Genomic DNA, 15,666 nt, shown 5'->3' on the forward strand with positions numbered 1-15,666 from the left:
AAGGGACTCCTTTATCTAATAATGTTGTGTGACAAATAGTCTAACAGAGCTGATGAAAAGATACAAAGCAGAAAACAAAATGTCTCAGACTTTGAACCCTAACATAGCCTTTGGCTTTACATAGAGATCCACTCTTTGCACACTGTGTGGCTGCCTTTGGCTAGAGCCTTCAGAGTAGTCTGGCAGGCTTTCTGTATATTTCCCTTAACTTTATATCCTTGACTTGAAGAGGATGGTTTTGACTGTGATAGAATACTATCATGGAGTAAGCATGGTCTACCTTCCTCTAACTGAATTCATGAAATGGCTTTTGCAAACAGATAGAAATCCTACCTACCTCTATGGAACTCACCATCTTAGAGAAGGCTCTGTGGTTTGTGGTCAGTGTGTGTGTTTAAGCAGCCACCGAAAAGCTGTTAATTGACAGATATCCTTTTGGAGAAAATTTTATAGTATTACCCAATTGGCATACACAGGTTTTTTTTCCTGAAGTTTCCATGGCATCATCAAATCTAGGAATAGAATAAACAGGACCTGCAAAGTCACAACTCTGTATCTATCAATGTACTCAAAATTGGTCCCAGCAGGATCTGTTTATATTTTTAGATATACATCCTCACAGCATCTACTGTCAATTAAAGGTCCTGCCACAATCTTTACGTACACAGATTTGGTTACATCTGAGATAAACTGATTAAGTCTTCTAGTCATAGTTTTGATATTTTGGATGAGGTGGCCTTTGCCAGGTGTTGGCTCTTTAAATCCAGTTGAGTGTCTAATGTAGCAAGACAATGCTTCTGTTTGCTGATATCTTACATATCTTATTACAAGAATTAATGTATCTTAGTACAAGGATTTTACAATGATTCATGATAATCAAGCCAGTGGAAGACTAAGAAGAGTTAACTAACTACTTTATACTGGGTGACTGTGTCTATTCTGGAAGAATGATTTGGTGTCATTAGCCCGTTGATCTGCGGAGACTCCTCTGAGATACATGCTCTGGGGTACATTTTCTAATGTTTATCTGATTGTGGAACAAACACAAGTTTAAATGGTAAATGGAATCTGTCCACGAAGGTATCCTCAGTGTTGCGCATCCATACACATTTGTTTCCCCAGGGAGTTGGGATTCTTCCTCATCAGGAGAAGCAATAGGACATATCCTGTATTTGGTGGGTGGACTTTGTCTAGAAACTGAACTCATCATGTTTTTTTTTTTTTTTTTTTCATTCCTTTTCCTTGGCAAGTACTGATCCTCAGATGAAATATCAGGACAAGTTTTTACAGTGATAAAATACAGGCATGTGTGGTAAAATAAATAAATAAGTAAGTAAGTAAGTAAATAAACAAGTAAATAAATGTATGTCAAGGAAGGTTCACCAGAACAGTAGGTGGCAGCAGAGAAATTCTTGATACCACAGAAAGCAGCAGTGGAGGAAATGCATTTATTGAAGGCAAGCAAACACACACATACACCAGAAACACAGGGAATGAGGCCCTCTGCAAAACTTAGGAAGGAAACAAACAATCCTTGTAACTGAATTTTAAAAAAATATGTTAATACTTTTTTAAAAAGAGGGGTTGTTTTATGCATGTATACCTGCAGGCCAGAAGAGGGCATATTCATAGCTGTTTACAGCCTCACACATCTGGGTTCTCTTTCTCTTCTTCAATCTTCTTTTCCTTCTCCCACCTTTTTTCCTATTTCTCTGGCCTCTCTAAATCTTTGCACCCACCCTTCTTTTCACAGGTCTCACTTTATCTTGTGTTAGCCCTCACCTGCCCATAGACACCAATCTACAAAATACTGGGTTGTAAAAGCACTAATCATTTTTACATTATTGTCAGTGAGTTTCAAATCTTCATCCTATTTTGGTACACTTTATTTCTTGAAACTGTACTCTTACTTAATAAACTAAATCTGCTCTTTTTTTTTTCTAGTTCCTTTATCTGAGTCTAAAATTCATTTCAGATAGCAACATACTTCAAACTGTAGTGGATACCCACCATCTCCAAAACCTTCATAGTACTATCAGGAAACTGAAATAGATTCAGCTGTAACTACATTAGTGGTAGTGCTTAGAAGACATATTAGGATTTAAAAAAACAATTAGCCTTAGACACTGCTTTAAACATGAAAGGCACTTTGAATAATCACCAAGAATCCAAGAAATTCTCCCTTTTCCAGTAAAAGAAAATGAATAAATTTACTAGCAGTAAATGTGTTTTCCTATATTTCTCAAAATTTTATCCATGTTTGTGTATTTGAATCAACTGCCTAACTAAATTTTTAATACTTCTCTTAGAGAAGAGAAGGGATACAAAAAGAAAACAATATAATATTTGCTTTTACAAAAAGAATTGATGACTGAACTTAAGTTGTGTTACTTACATGTCTGATTCAGGAATTTCTAAGGGAAGATTTTTCAAGGAGCTGGAAGGGGACTGAGCAGTACTGAGCATGATCACTTACTGTACTTATCCAAGTCCTGCTGCACACTTACAGTAGGCAACAACTGTAGGTTCAAAATTGTGATATAAAAAAAGACAAAATGAGCTCTAGACAATGTGGATTTCCTTGTGTAACAGGATACTTGACTGACAAAATAATATTTTACAAGCTAATACCACATCCTTTGAGATTGTAACAACTGGGACACAGTATGCTTATGTTTGGCTATGGAATTCATTTCTTTCACCTTCTCCAATTTTATATTATTTGTTTGTTTTTATTTTCTATATATGAGTGTTTTATTTACACATATGGATATGCATCATTCACATGACCTGGTGCCTTCAGATATCAAGAGGAGGGTGTTTCATCCCTCAGGACTGGATTTAAAAGAGTTGTGGACCATAATGTGGACAATGGAAACTGAGCCCATGTTTTTGTTTTTGTTTTTGTTTTTTTTTAACAGCAACAAGTGTTCTTTAATTGTTGAATGATTTTTTTCTATGATGAACCGCTATATTTCATACTTTTAAAAAAAGAAGTCATGAGATTATATTTTAAGTCAACTTTCTTCCAAAGATGAAGTAAGTTCATACATATATAGTATATTTGCAATTTAAACTTCACTCAAGGTAATATAATAGATGTGAATATTTAGAAATTCATATAGCAAGTAAACTATGTACTGAAACATGCTATAAAATATGTATACTCCTAAAAATAAAATAAATTAAAGTGTTTTAAATTAGGACTTTAAATCACTTTGAGCTTATAACCAGTCTTCTAGAAGTCTATAACAAAATTTATGTTTTATGCAAAAGAAATAGCATATTTATATGCACCAGAAAATAACAAATATTATTCTTTATAATTTGCTTATCCACTGACTCTGAAAACTAGAAATTGTAGCAATGAATTTAGCTATGCATTAATTATTTTCATGTTTGCAGAGTTTTTGATATGGATAAGGTCATTTGATGAAATCATGCTTCTGAATTTTATAAATATATTATTATTAAAATGTTTATGTATTTTATATGATGATGTGCTCATATGCATATTGAGCACGTCACTTGAATTTTTGATTTGCATATGAAACACATTGATTTAACTTACCAGAAATGATCTTGATAGTAACTGACTTATGGCTTCTTTTTTCACCTCGTTTTGCATTATGTTATTCTGTTCCGAAATCAAATTGCTTTCTTTAATACTAATGAGAGGTTCAGCAAACACTTTCCAAAATACAACATTTTTTTAAAAAATTGGTGGTTCTCATCTCCAATCTTATTTTTCTTACCTAAATAACTTGGTGTACTTAGTGGATTCTCTGACCTTCAGTGAGAGATGCCTTTTTAATATAAATAAACTGGAATAAAAACAAGGAGAACACCATTTTTTTAAACATTCAAGCCCTTTATCCAATGCTGAGAAATACCATTCTACCTAATATTTCCATCTATCATTTCAAACTTCCTTGTATGATCAAAGTTTGATAGCTTTTTATATAATCATATAATTAACACTAAATTTAGTAAAAAATAATTTAAATTTTTATGTAATATTGTTATATTTATTAGTCATCTGGAACTTACATTGGAGACCATAATGATGGCTCTGGGGCAAAAACATTTCCCATGCCAATGTGTGGACCTGCATTCAGAGCAGTAAAACTCATGCAAAAGTCTAGTGATGATGAACATGTCTGCAATGCGAGTGCCCCTAGGGAGCTTGGAAGTTGAAAAGGGATATTTGGTGGAAGCTCCTAAGTTAGTGTGCTCATTTAGAGAATATATACAATAACAAAAGACGCTGTCTACAAATAACAGCCAGTACTGGCATGAATGTTTATCTCTGACTACCCATGTGTATCTATCAAACATATCAAACACGTGCATGCACACACGCACACACACACACAAACACACACACACACAGGGGCAAGAGAGAGAGATAATAGAAGAGAGACAGAGTGAGTGAGAGCTTCAACCCAAAGAAATACCAGTTTTGCTAGGTTGACTTCCATAATAATCTGAAACACCAAAATATACATATATATTAGAGATATATAATCCTTACCATTCTCTACTTAAATAACCAAAAATATTATTTCAGTGCATCTTTTCTGTTCTTTCCCAAACTATCCTCTGCTGCAGAATTACCAAATGGGTTAAAATTAATGGCAATTTGGCTAACAGACATTACTCATATTTCAGAATTTAGACAGTTAAAATACATTTATATAAGGAATGATACTTTTTCTTGCTTCTGTTCCTGGAGGTGAAACCACCTCAGACACTATGAATTATTCACTATATGCCTTCTAAATTCTAAGACTCCTAATACAAATGCAAACTGATAATGGTCCTGTTTATACTAGCAAACACATTAAACAATGTTGTAATTTATGGATATTAATCATGTTAGCAGAATTCTTTACAATCCACAATACTATTACAGAATGGCACTATTAAATGCTTACATTCAAAATTTAAGACTAAAAACTTGTTATACACAACAACCTAAATTCCCACATATGCTCCATCTAGCAACACATTCTTTAAATTCCTTGACTTAAAGGACAGTATTTTTTTTTTTTTTTTTTTTTTTTTTTTTTTTGTTGTTGTTGTTGCTGCCCTAAGCCAAGTTCTTCTTCAGGAGACACAGTCTCACATATACATTAAATAGAAAAGTCTAAAAGCTAACTGATGGAAAAGTCAGATATTCTTCTAATGTACAAGCAAAGTTAACTTTATGTCTTTCAAGAAAATGAACAGTGTCCCAGAAAGCTCTTTTTTCAGTTCACCCAATCAGAACAGCCATCCAGAGACACTGGAAAATAAAGCTTCTGAATATAAAAATGAAATACAACATGTTTGCCTAAATGAGAACTATACAAAATAACATTAATAAGCATGTTACCATGAAAGAGGAAAATCCTAGAACTGAAATTATACGTTAACATAAGTTTAGGCAGAATCTTGACCATAAATTCCACATCATGGGATTATATTCTTCTTCATTTCACATTAAAATACATTGTTAAAGTTTTTTTTTTTTTTTTTTTTTTATCGATTAACCTAATTTAATAGATTAACCTAAAAGTTTTAAACAAAATATTTGGGAAATTTGGTTGTGTTTTATTTTTTACAATTTACATAATGAATTATTTTATTTCCACATACATATGTAAAAATACAACTCATATCTCCAGGGCTGAAATTCTTCTTTGTAAAATGATGAATTTACAAAATAATAGTCAGCACATGAGAGCAAAGACAGTGTTAATAATATGAGTTAAAAAGAACACTGATTATTTTAAGTGCATTCCATAAAAGACTAACTTATTTTCTAAAGTTTCCATTATATAACTGGATGTTTATATAATGATAATATTTTTTACGTGGGGCTAATGAACAGTATTTCCAAAAGTGAAATTGATGGGCATTCAACTAATATTTTTAAAGCCACAAATATCAGTTTCCTAAATAAATAAAATTAAAAATGAATTGTAAACTACAATCACGGTGAGCAAGGGCACATTTATCAAGTTCAAAAGTTGTAATATAGGACAACCAGAATAAATAAGACAAAGCCAAACAAGAATAATGGGTTTTCCACTGTAAATATGGAAATATTTCTTTGGTCTCAACCAGCTTACTTGTATCACTAATCAGCAAAACATGGTGGATTTACTGAAAGAAGACTTCTACTATGCTTACGTCTACCTTTTTCACATAGGACCGTTTATTGATTAAAATACAAAGCCTCTTCCTCTTATTTCAGGGTATACAGTAAGTGCTCACAAGACACTGCCTCTGACTCTGTGTTTCTGGACTATAAATCAGTGGCTGACATAGTTGGTCTCATTTTCATCTTCCAAGAATTTCTTCAGCATCTAATCACATCTTTTTTGAGCTGTTCATCTCAAGGATAAAATGTTGTCTTGAATCACTCTGCATTTACTAATTAGGATTCTTTAAAATTCTCTTCCATATCTTAAATTAGCTTTGCATCATGCAAGTTGTTCTCTGAGTTGAATTACTAAAATGACTTTTCTGACAACTCTGTTTATTTTTCTCTTCTAGCTCCAAAGTTTACTCTTCATGAAACAAATGAAGTGAGCAATGATGGAACGAAATAAAGATGACAAATATTTCTAGGCAAGCATGGAAACATTTTCAACATTATACAGAAAATAAAGTGAAGATCTTGAATATTATGTTTTTGTCATGTCCAGAATATGATCATTTTCCTATATATCTCACGGTTCTATGGATCATACAAATTATTTATTCTCTCTTCCTTTGAAGTTATCTGAAGTTAGACATGGATATTACTGTTAATACATTTATATTCAAAGATATTGGCAAATGTATAAATAAATATAGTTGTTTGAAAGTATTATGAAACTGTCAGACTGTATTTTAATGAAACTATATTTAATGAAACAATATTATTAATGTTGGCCTCCAAATAATTCTGTGAGACCACAACATGCCCTTATAATCTTCACATATATATTATGTCATTCATTTTCACTAATTTTACATTTACTATAATGTTTCCAACTTACTCCTTGATATATCTACATAATGCATTGTTTACTAGTAGAAATTCTCTAGAGAAATTATAAGAGGCAGTAAGTGGGGATTCAATATCTGCAGGTTACTTGGTAATCTGAAGATCCATGGTAATCATAAGTTATTTCTAGTCTTAATACTGACAAACTGGGGACTCATATAGATCTAATGTATTAGTTTGGCTACATGGCCTAAAATAGCCCATATCTGAATCTTACATGACTCCTCCATTTAGGAAGAAATATTTCTCTTATCTAAAGGCTCCTTCTTCCATCCTTTTTGAACCTTTCATTTCTCACTAGTGACCATATAACTGTATCAGACAGAATAATTTTGGAAAAGAAAATATGCTTTAATTAGATAACACCTTCAAGGACTTTTTAAAGTATGACTTATATGTATGTATACATGTTTATATGATTATAAGCTACTTTATTCTGAGTTCCCTAGAGCCCAGTAGACTGTGTCAAAGGATTCTGAAACAGAACTCTGTCTTTCCTCCTTAACTAACACTATTTCTTAGCTCCATAGACACACTTTTTAAAACATTACTTTCATATTTCAAATAATGCTCTTTGGAATACTCATGATAATACATAACCAAATATTTAGACATTCTGTAGTCAACTGAATTGAATAAGAAATGAACGTCTCATACTGTTGATTGACCTTTACCTAACATGCTTGTACTTGTGTTTCTTTCAGTGCAAAACATGTATTAATTTGTGTTTCTAAATATAGCCTTATTCTTCTAGACATATTTGCATATCATGGACATTCATATTTTAAAACAACAAATAGCAGTCTGATTCCATATTCCACAACTAGGTGTTTGAAGGAGGTTCTTAAGTTTCATAGGCAAATAGATTGTACTAGAAAATATCACCCTGAGTGAGATAATCCAGCCACAAAAGAACACACATGGTATTTACTCACTGATATGTGAATATTAGCCTCAAAACTCAGAATACCCAAGATACAACTGACAGACCATATGAAGCTCAAGAAGAAGGAAGACCAAAATATGCATTATTCAGTTCTTCTTGGCAGGGAGCAGGGAGGTACTCACAGTAGGAAAAACACAGACAAAGAGTGAAGCAGAAACTGAAGAAAAGGCAATCTAGATACTGAGGATCCAAATAGGGATCAATCCCATATGGGGCTACTAAACCCAGTCACTATTGCTGATGCCAAGAAGTGTTTGCTGACAGGAGCCTGGTATGGATGTCTCATGAGACAATCTACCAGAGCCTTACTGATACAGATGGGGGTGTTTTAACAGCTAAGCATGGGACTTAGCATTGAGACCCCAAAGGAGAAGCTAGAAAAAGAACTGAAGCAGTTGAGTGTCTTCACAACTCCATAGGAAGAACAATATCAACCAACCATACAACCCAGAACTCCCAGGGACTAAACCACCAACAATAGAATAGAAATGGAGGGACCCATGGCTCTAGCTGCATATCAAAGGGAAGAGAAACCCTTTGTCCTGAGATGGCTTGTTTTCCCAGTGTAGAAGAATGTCAGGGTGATGAGGTTGGAGTGGATGTGTAGGAGGGGGAGCATTCTCATAGAAGGAGGAGGAGGGGTGTAGGAGTGGGAGAGAAAGGGGATAACATTTTAAATGTAAATACATAAATTATCTAAGAAAAAAGATTAAATTATGATTATGAATATCTAAACAATTGACATTGATATTAGTTCAATCAACTTCAAGAATGTGAGAGATATAATCGGGTGCTTGAAACATTTACTCTATAGTTCTCTATTATTAAAAATATATATATATATATTATAATACTATATATTATTATAAAAACTGGTACAAATTTTCAGTGGGTGTGTGTGTTATGGAATTAACTCTAATTTTTGTGACTTTTCATTTTATTTAAAATTCTGTATGAGGATGACATGTATGATTTTCAATAAAATAGAATTAATGAATGAAATGAAGAACAATAGGGATGTGGAAGTGTTAAATTCTCTCGACTTTGTCACAGCACCACTGGATGTCTTATATTCTGATCTGACATACCACTCAGTAGTTTCAAGGCATGTGTCTCATCTTTAGGAAGCTTGATTCATTCATTTTGTTGAATAAATTTCAACTTCCTTTACTGTCATGTCATGCAATTCCTTTGAAATTAATATTAAATCCCTCAAATTAATGACTCAGGTCTCCCAATCTCCTGTCATATTAAGTACTTTCATGTCTTCTCACACACATTTTGGGAGAATTCCATAATGCTTTTCTTCTAGAATGTAGATTAAGGATTTTACTTACATACTCATACTTTCATTGTGTGTACGCTATTTCTTACATCATATTTTAAATTCTCCTCTCTATGGCAACTTATTTCATTTTCATATATCCGCTAACTTTCTGACTCTTTCTAAGCACTAATTAGGGTTGCTTTAAATTCTTTTCTACTTCTTGATTTAGCCCTACATCCTAAAAGTTAAGCTGAATGTTCCATTTAGATATTTTTATCTTAATTTGTAAGTTGATTTTCCTTAAACAGCTAGCAATTTTTGCTTGTCCATTCATATTTATGAGTGGGAACTTAAATTAAGAAACATAAAAAGTTTGTGGAATTCCTCATCAAGTTGATGCTCTGAAAAAGTTTTTCATGATTGGGGAGGAGGGCAGAGAGTCTCTGACTCACCTTTATTTCCAGCAATACTCAACTGTGTCTTCAAATTCCACATACACATCAAATTCTTCTATCTGATGAGGATTAGTACCAAAATATATGGAAATAGTTATTTGGCCAATATGTACAATTATGTGTGCAGAATTCCTGCTTTGATTTTTTAACTTATATTCTTAGAAACCTAATTATATATAAAAAGATCCAATCCCCTTATATTAACTAATTAATGTAAAATACATGTGGAACAAAATCTTGAAGAAGAAACATGGCAATTCTCACTTTGATTTGCTTTTTCTAATAAGGAAAACTTGGCACACTCATAAAATTGATTTTCTTAATATATTCATTAGATAATATAAACAAATGAACAACATTCATATTGAATGCTTAATTACTATTTCATTTTTTATTCTATTTGTTCTTTAGCAATCACATCTTGATATTTTAAGACTAATAGAATGAATAGACTTGGAGTATATATCTAGGAACATTATCCTAATATAAAATAAGTATTTTTTCAACCCTAGTGTTCTCAGGTGAAAAGTAAAATATTATTATCTATCACAAAGGTGTATGTGGTATTAAAATGTTGACTATAAAGTGATTTTTGTAGATGTAATTATTAACTTCTTAATTGATATCTCAAAATTATTATAGTCTTCTTCATATAATATAATATAATTAGATTGTTTACAACATACATACTTATTAGAAGAAATAAAATGCAGGAATAACTGTTGCATTTACAATACTTAGAGACTAAACAAATCAACAGTAGATGAAGAAGAAATTGTAGATCCATGTTAAATTGATAGTGATGCCAATATACCATTTGTTCTAAACAATTAAACCTTTAAGCTATAATAGGGACATAATCCATTTTAAACAAGGTGAACAATTGAATTCCCATTCTGTTGAATATACACTTGTTTATTTCTCTTGTTCTGACATTATTTCAACAGAAATCTTTTAACAAATTGATATCAGAAGAACTATAAATGAATAGTCCAAAATGTTATTAAAATTTGAAAAGTCTTAAATCTGTCAATTGAAGTAAAATAGTTGGAATCAGATTCTGAATAAAATAAAAATATGATTATTTTAATATAATACTACTTACCCATTCCTGCTTTTCTGAGTCAGAATTTTCCTATCTTGGGGCATTGATAATTTACAGAAACAAGGGCTGCCACTCTCACTGATGCCAGATAAGGCCATCCTCTGCTGCATATGCAGCTGGAGCCGTGGGTCTCTGCATGGCTCTTTGGTTGGTGGTATAATCTTTGGGAGCTCTAGGAGCTCAGGTTGTTGATATTATGGTCTTTCATACAATAAGTATGCAAACTCCTTCAGCACCTTCAGTTCTTCCCCTGACTTTGGGGCCTCATGCTCATTCTGATGGTTACCTACAAGCATTTGCATCTGCATCCATCAGGCTCTGGCAAAGCCTTTCAGGAGAGATCTCTATCAGGTTCCTGTCTCACTGAGAAGATAAGGAAAGTGCTACATTTTTAAAGAATGACCATTTTTAAGCTAAACTTGAAATGTTTGGATTTTAATTATAACAAAGGTGTCTCGTTCAAATACATCACAGGGTAATAATACCAAGTTCCTCTGCTGTTGTTTAACACAGAAATGATACCTAATAAAATGAGCACCGACAATTATTGGCTCATTAAATTTGATACTGATATGCCACTGTTAGATATTTGTATAAGAAAAGGAGCATCTTAGGAATCTGTTTAAAGATCATATTCAAATAAATATTTTAATAACATTATCATTAATTTCATGTATATGTGGATTAGAATTCAGCACTTTCCTTCAGCATTTTCTTTCTAATCTCTGTGACTCTTATTTCACTCATGCTCCCATGAAATAGCTAAATATAAAGCTACTTGAAGGAGAATTAATTCTTACTGTTATTTGTTTATCTTTTAATGTGTCCTAACACAGGATAAGGGACATTTTTATTTCTGTTGTCATTTTTGTTTTATAAACAATATTGACATGAAGTTTGAATTTTATCAGTATGCATTGCTTAAATTCTCCCATCTTTATATTCCAAAAGAACTGTTTGGTTGGGTTTTTATTGTATGATTTTGTAATCTGAACTAGAAATACTAATAATAACATACATTATATGAAACTTCCAGATTCAGGAGGAAAAATGAATGCGCCAAGACTAAAATGTGTATTAACTCTGGAGTATCAAATAGATATTCATCAGGAAGTCAGAAATCCATGAGAGAATCATGAGAATGTTAAGTTTTCATTTTCTGTATGATAAACTTTACAGACACATTGGCCTGAAGAAGATCCCAACTTCAACTGTTCCAGTGAGATGAGAATCTCACGAGATTTCTTCCCTTCTCTGCTCAACATCACCCCCACAAGATGAGTTGTTAGTTACAACTGTATTGCTTCTAAAAACCTCTTTCATTTCCAAACTCCTTCTGTTTTGATGGAATCTCAGTATTGCAGCAAGGTGTAAACTTTTTCAGAAACAACACAGCTGTGATTTTTCAAGTTGATGTCCCCTTATATTCTTCATGCACTATACCAGCTGATCTTCAAGAGGAGCTTGTGCTACACTGTTCTAGAGAGTGTCTACATTGTTCTAGATTGCTCTACATTATTCTAGAGAGTCTCTACATTGTTCTGGATTGCTCTACACTGTTCTAGAGCGTCTCAATCAAGGTATAGAAAATAAGGAATACTTGAACCTGGCTTGAATCACATTGTACAAGTTAGGAAGTACTCACATATTGATCTTTACATTTGAGGGGTGTAGGGTTAATTGTAAGGGGCCCAGTCTCTGCTCTGCCATAGGTCACCTCCACTAGAGAGGCAGGAAATAGGAAGTTTGACCAAACTTACGCTATGCCGTCCCCTCTAGGGTAGGTGTCTGGCTGTACGGAAGTCTCAGGGCACCACTCCATGGGTAGGGAAGCATAGTATAAGGTGCAGGAATGGTCACCCAGAGTTTTCTCAGGGGTCCCCAAGTCTTTGATGAGGTCAGAGATGTCTGGTTGTGAGGCCCTTGAACACCCAGGCACAACTGAATGCTGTTGAAAAGCTGAGGACAAGGTTGGGGCCAGCGGGCAGGATCTAGCCCAGAGCGGAAAAGGAAGAAGTGAACCCCAGCTGGTCACACAGGGATAGTCCTTGGCTTGTTGGCAGTTTTCTGTAGACTTGGGCTTGGTGGCAGCCATGACTGCAGGCTCAGAGAGGCCTTCTACGGAAGATTAGATGGCGGCTCTTTAGGGGAAGGTCTTCTTCATGGCTTCCCAGGAAGGATCCCTATTAAAAATGTCCATGGCTTTAAGGTATTTATTGCCATGGAAGAAAGTGGACAAGTAAAACTGAACCCCAACTTCTCAGGATGGTCCGAAGATTAAATACCTTTTGCAGGAAAGAGTGTCTGAGAAGGAAAGTTCCTTGGTTAAGCCTCTAGGCCTTTAGGTATGTCATTATAATGGAGATCTGCCTTGAGCCTATGTGACCTGTGTTCTTGTCCTCTACCTGAGGAGGAGCTTATGGCATCACCCTACCTTACTAAGGGCCACACATCTATGAAGGGATGATGGACTCCTGGTTTCTCGGGAGTAAGAAGAATCTCCTGCTGTCCATTTCAGGGTCACCAGGGTTTAACTACTCCTCACCTGGGAACCAGTGTGCCTTTCAATGTCCCAGAAGGAGAAGAAACTGTTGGAGCTTCAAGAAACAAGTCTGATACTTAAGAGTTCATTTAGGATCCATAGAGCACATTAACCAAAGAGTTTCGGGAACTAGAACATTCATCATTTTGGAAAGCATGTTTAGAGAAAGTAGGGAAGAACAGGCTACAAAGTGAAGCTAACTAGCCATCTGAAGCACAGGAACAGATGGAGCTTGTGATGATCACCGGATCTGAAGGGGAAGAAAGATCCCGTTTATTCAGCCCCAGTATTAAAAATAACTGTTGGGTAACATGCTACACATTAACCAATGACAATAGAACATTTTGTTTCAATAATAACTCTTCTAACTATACACATTTCCAATTCAGAAAATAGCAGTCACTTGTTTCTGTACCTCAGGAGAAAATTATGACTCAGACAATTATGACTCATTAGCTCTCATTCTAAATGTAGATGACAGATTTTTTTTACATATACACGTTTTTTAAAGTCTAGATTTGTTTTTATTTAAGCCATCATTCTTATTGTACCCTATGAATTTAGTGAAAAGGATCAATGTTTTGTAGTAGCTACAAAGTTAATAAGCTAATACAGTGTATAATATAGTCATGTAAAGCAAGGAATACATATATTAAGCCAGTCCCATTTGAAGTCTATAGTTGTCCATTTTCCTATAGCTGATCTTCTACCATTTCCTATTAAAAGTATATTTGACATATAAGAAATATCCCATGCACATGTTTCCTAAATATAGGAGGGACACAAATTCAGGCACCTAAAGCATCCCAGCAATTGTTAGTTGGGCTTTTACAAAAGTGTTAAGTTTTCATTAACATCTTTGAATTTGTGTTTTAAAAAGAAGTTCTACAGAACTTTCTGAATTTCAGAGATTCTCTGCAACTCTATTGCTAAATAAACCACTGGATGCTCCCGGAAAGTATGAACAACCTACTTTAATGAACTGTTTTCTTGTCTGTGAGTTAAATGGAAGGAATCATGATCAGAGAAGTTGGAAGCCTGAACTATCAGTTCAATAGTAATCTTACTTTGTAATTAATATTTTGGTTCCTGGAGGAGTTTTTACTTCACTGTGAAAGAACATCAGAGCCAACTTTTCTTAAATGCAAAGTAAGTCTTAAAGGTAGTAATATTACCTACTCTGATCTCCTTACTTTCAAGGCTTGACTCTAATACATAAGACTATGGAATGTGGTGTCAGAACATTCTATTCTAGTCAACTATTCAAAGATTTTGCTTAATCCCAAAATACATTTCGCCAAATTACAAGGTATTACCTGATGTCCTCTTGTCTTTCTGTCCAGTAATGATGGTTTTGATGAATTAAGTATAAAATAGGAGTTAAAACCAGAGATGAAGCATGGAATTTCAAGTGCATATGTCTTTTTATTAAAAACTAATAGGATGATGTTTTATACTTTATGATGGATTTATTCTTAATTTTCACAGGTGATCAATGTACAGAGAACAAGAGACTGAAGCATGATCATATGCAATTATGTCAACACATTTAAAGATCATCAGTAAAGAATAGATTGAAAGAGTGTAAAATGATGAGATTGTGGATATCTCATTAGTAAAATGTACTTTCCAAAAATGACACTACAGCTGTACCCATGAACTTGCAATGACTGTGACTGAATTCATAATCTACATAATACAATGCAAACAAAAATGTCTACATGGATAAGGATGGATTATGAAATATTTACCTCTTCAGAAGCAGCTATTAGTAACCTACAGCTGCTGGTAACAAAGCAAATCATATTTATGCAGAGATGCTGCCACTAAGAGGTTAATCCTGTACTCATGTTCATATAGGCAACACTAGACTTGGTTGAAAAAAATAATAACCACGAACTTAAAATTAGAGAGTGGTTGGAAGGGCTAGAGAATGTATTAAAGGGGAGAGAACAATGGACACATTTAATAAAAATGTACTAAGTATCTGCATAAAAATCTCCAATAATAAATATTTAAGGTATTGATGTGGAAATGAAAGAAAAAACACACATCTACTGAAAATAAAGCACGTACACAACTCTACTCACTCTACTCTTACAGTTACTGTCTACCAGCACAAAGCACGGGAGATGATGTCATTTAGCACCTTGGAAATTGGATGTGGCGGTGCGTGACTCTAATGCAGACTCAGTATACATAAAGACAAGAGAATCATTAGTTCAAAGTCATATCTCCTACACTGCAACATCAAAGCTAATCAGAAACATAGGACATGTTGTGTAAGCAAACTAACTACAACAAAAAGAACA

The sequence above is a fragment of the Micromys minutus genome, assembly GCF_963924665.1.
Source record: "Micromys minutus genome assembly, chromosome: 20".
NCBI lineage: Eukaryota > Metazoa > Chordata > Mammalia > Rodentia > Muridae > Micromys > Micromys minutus.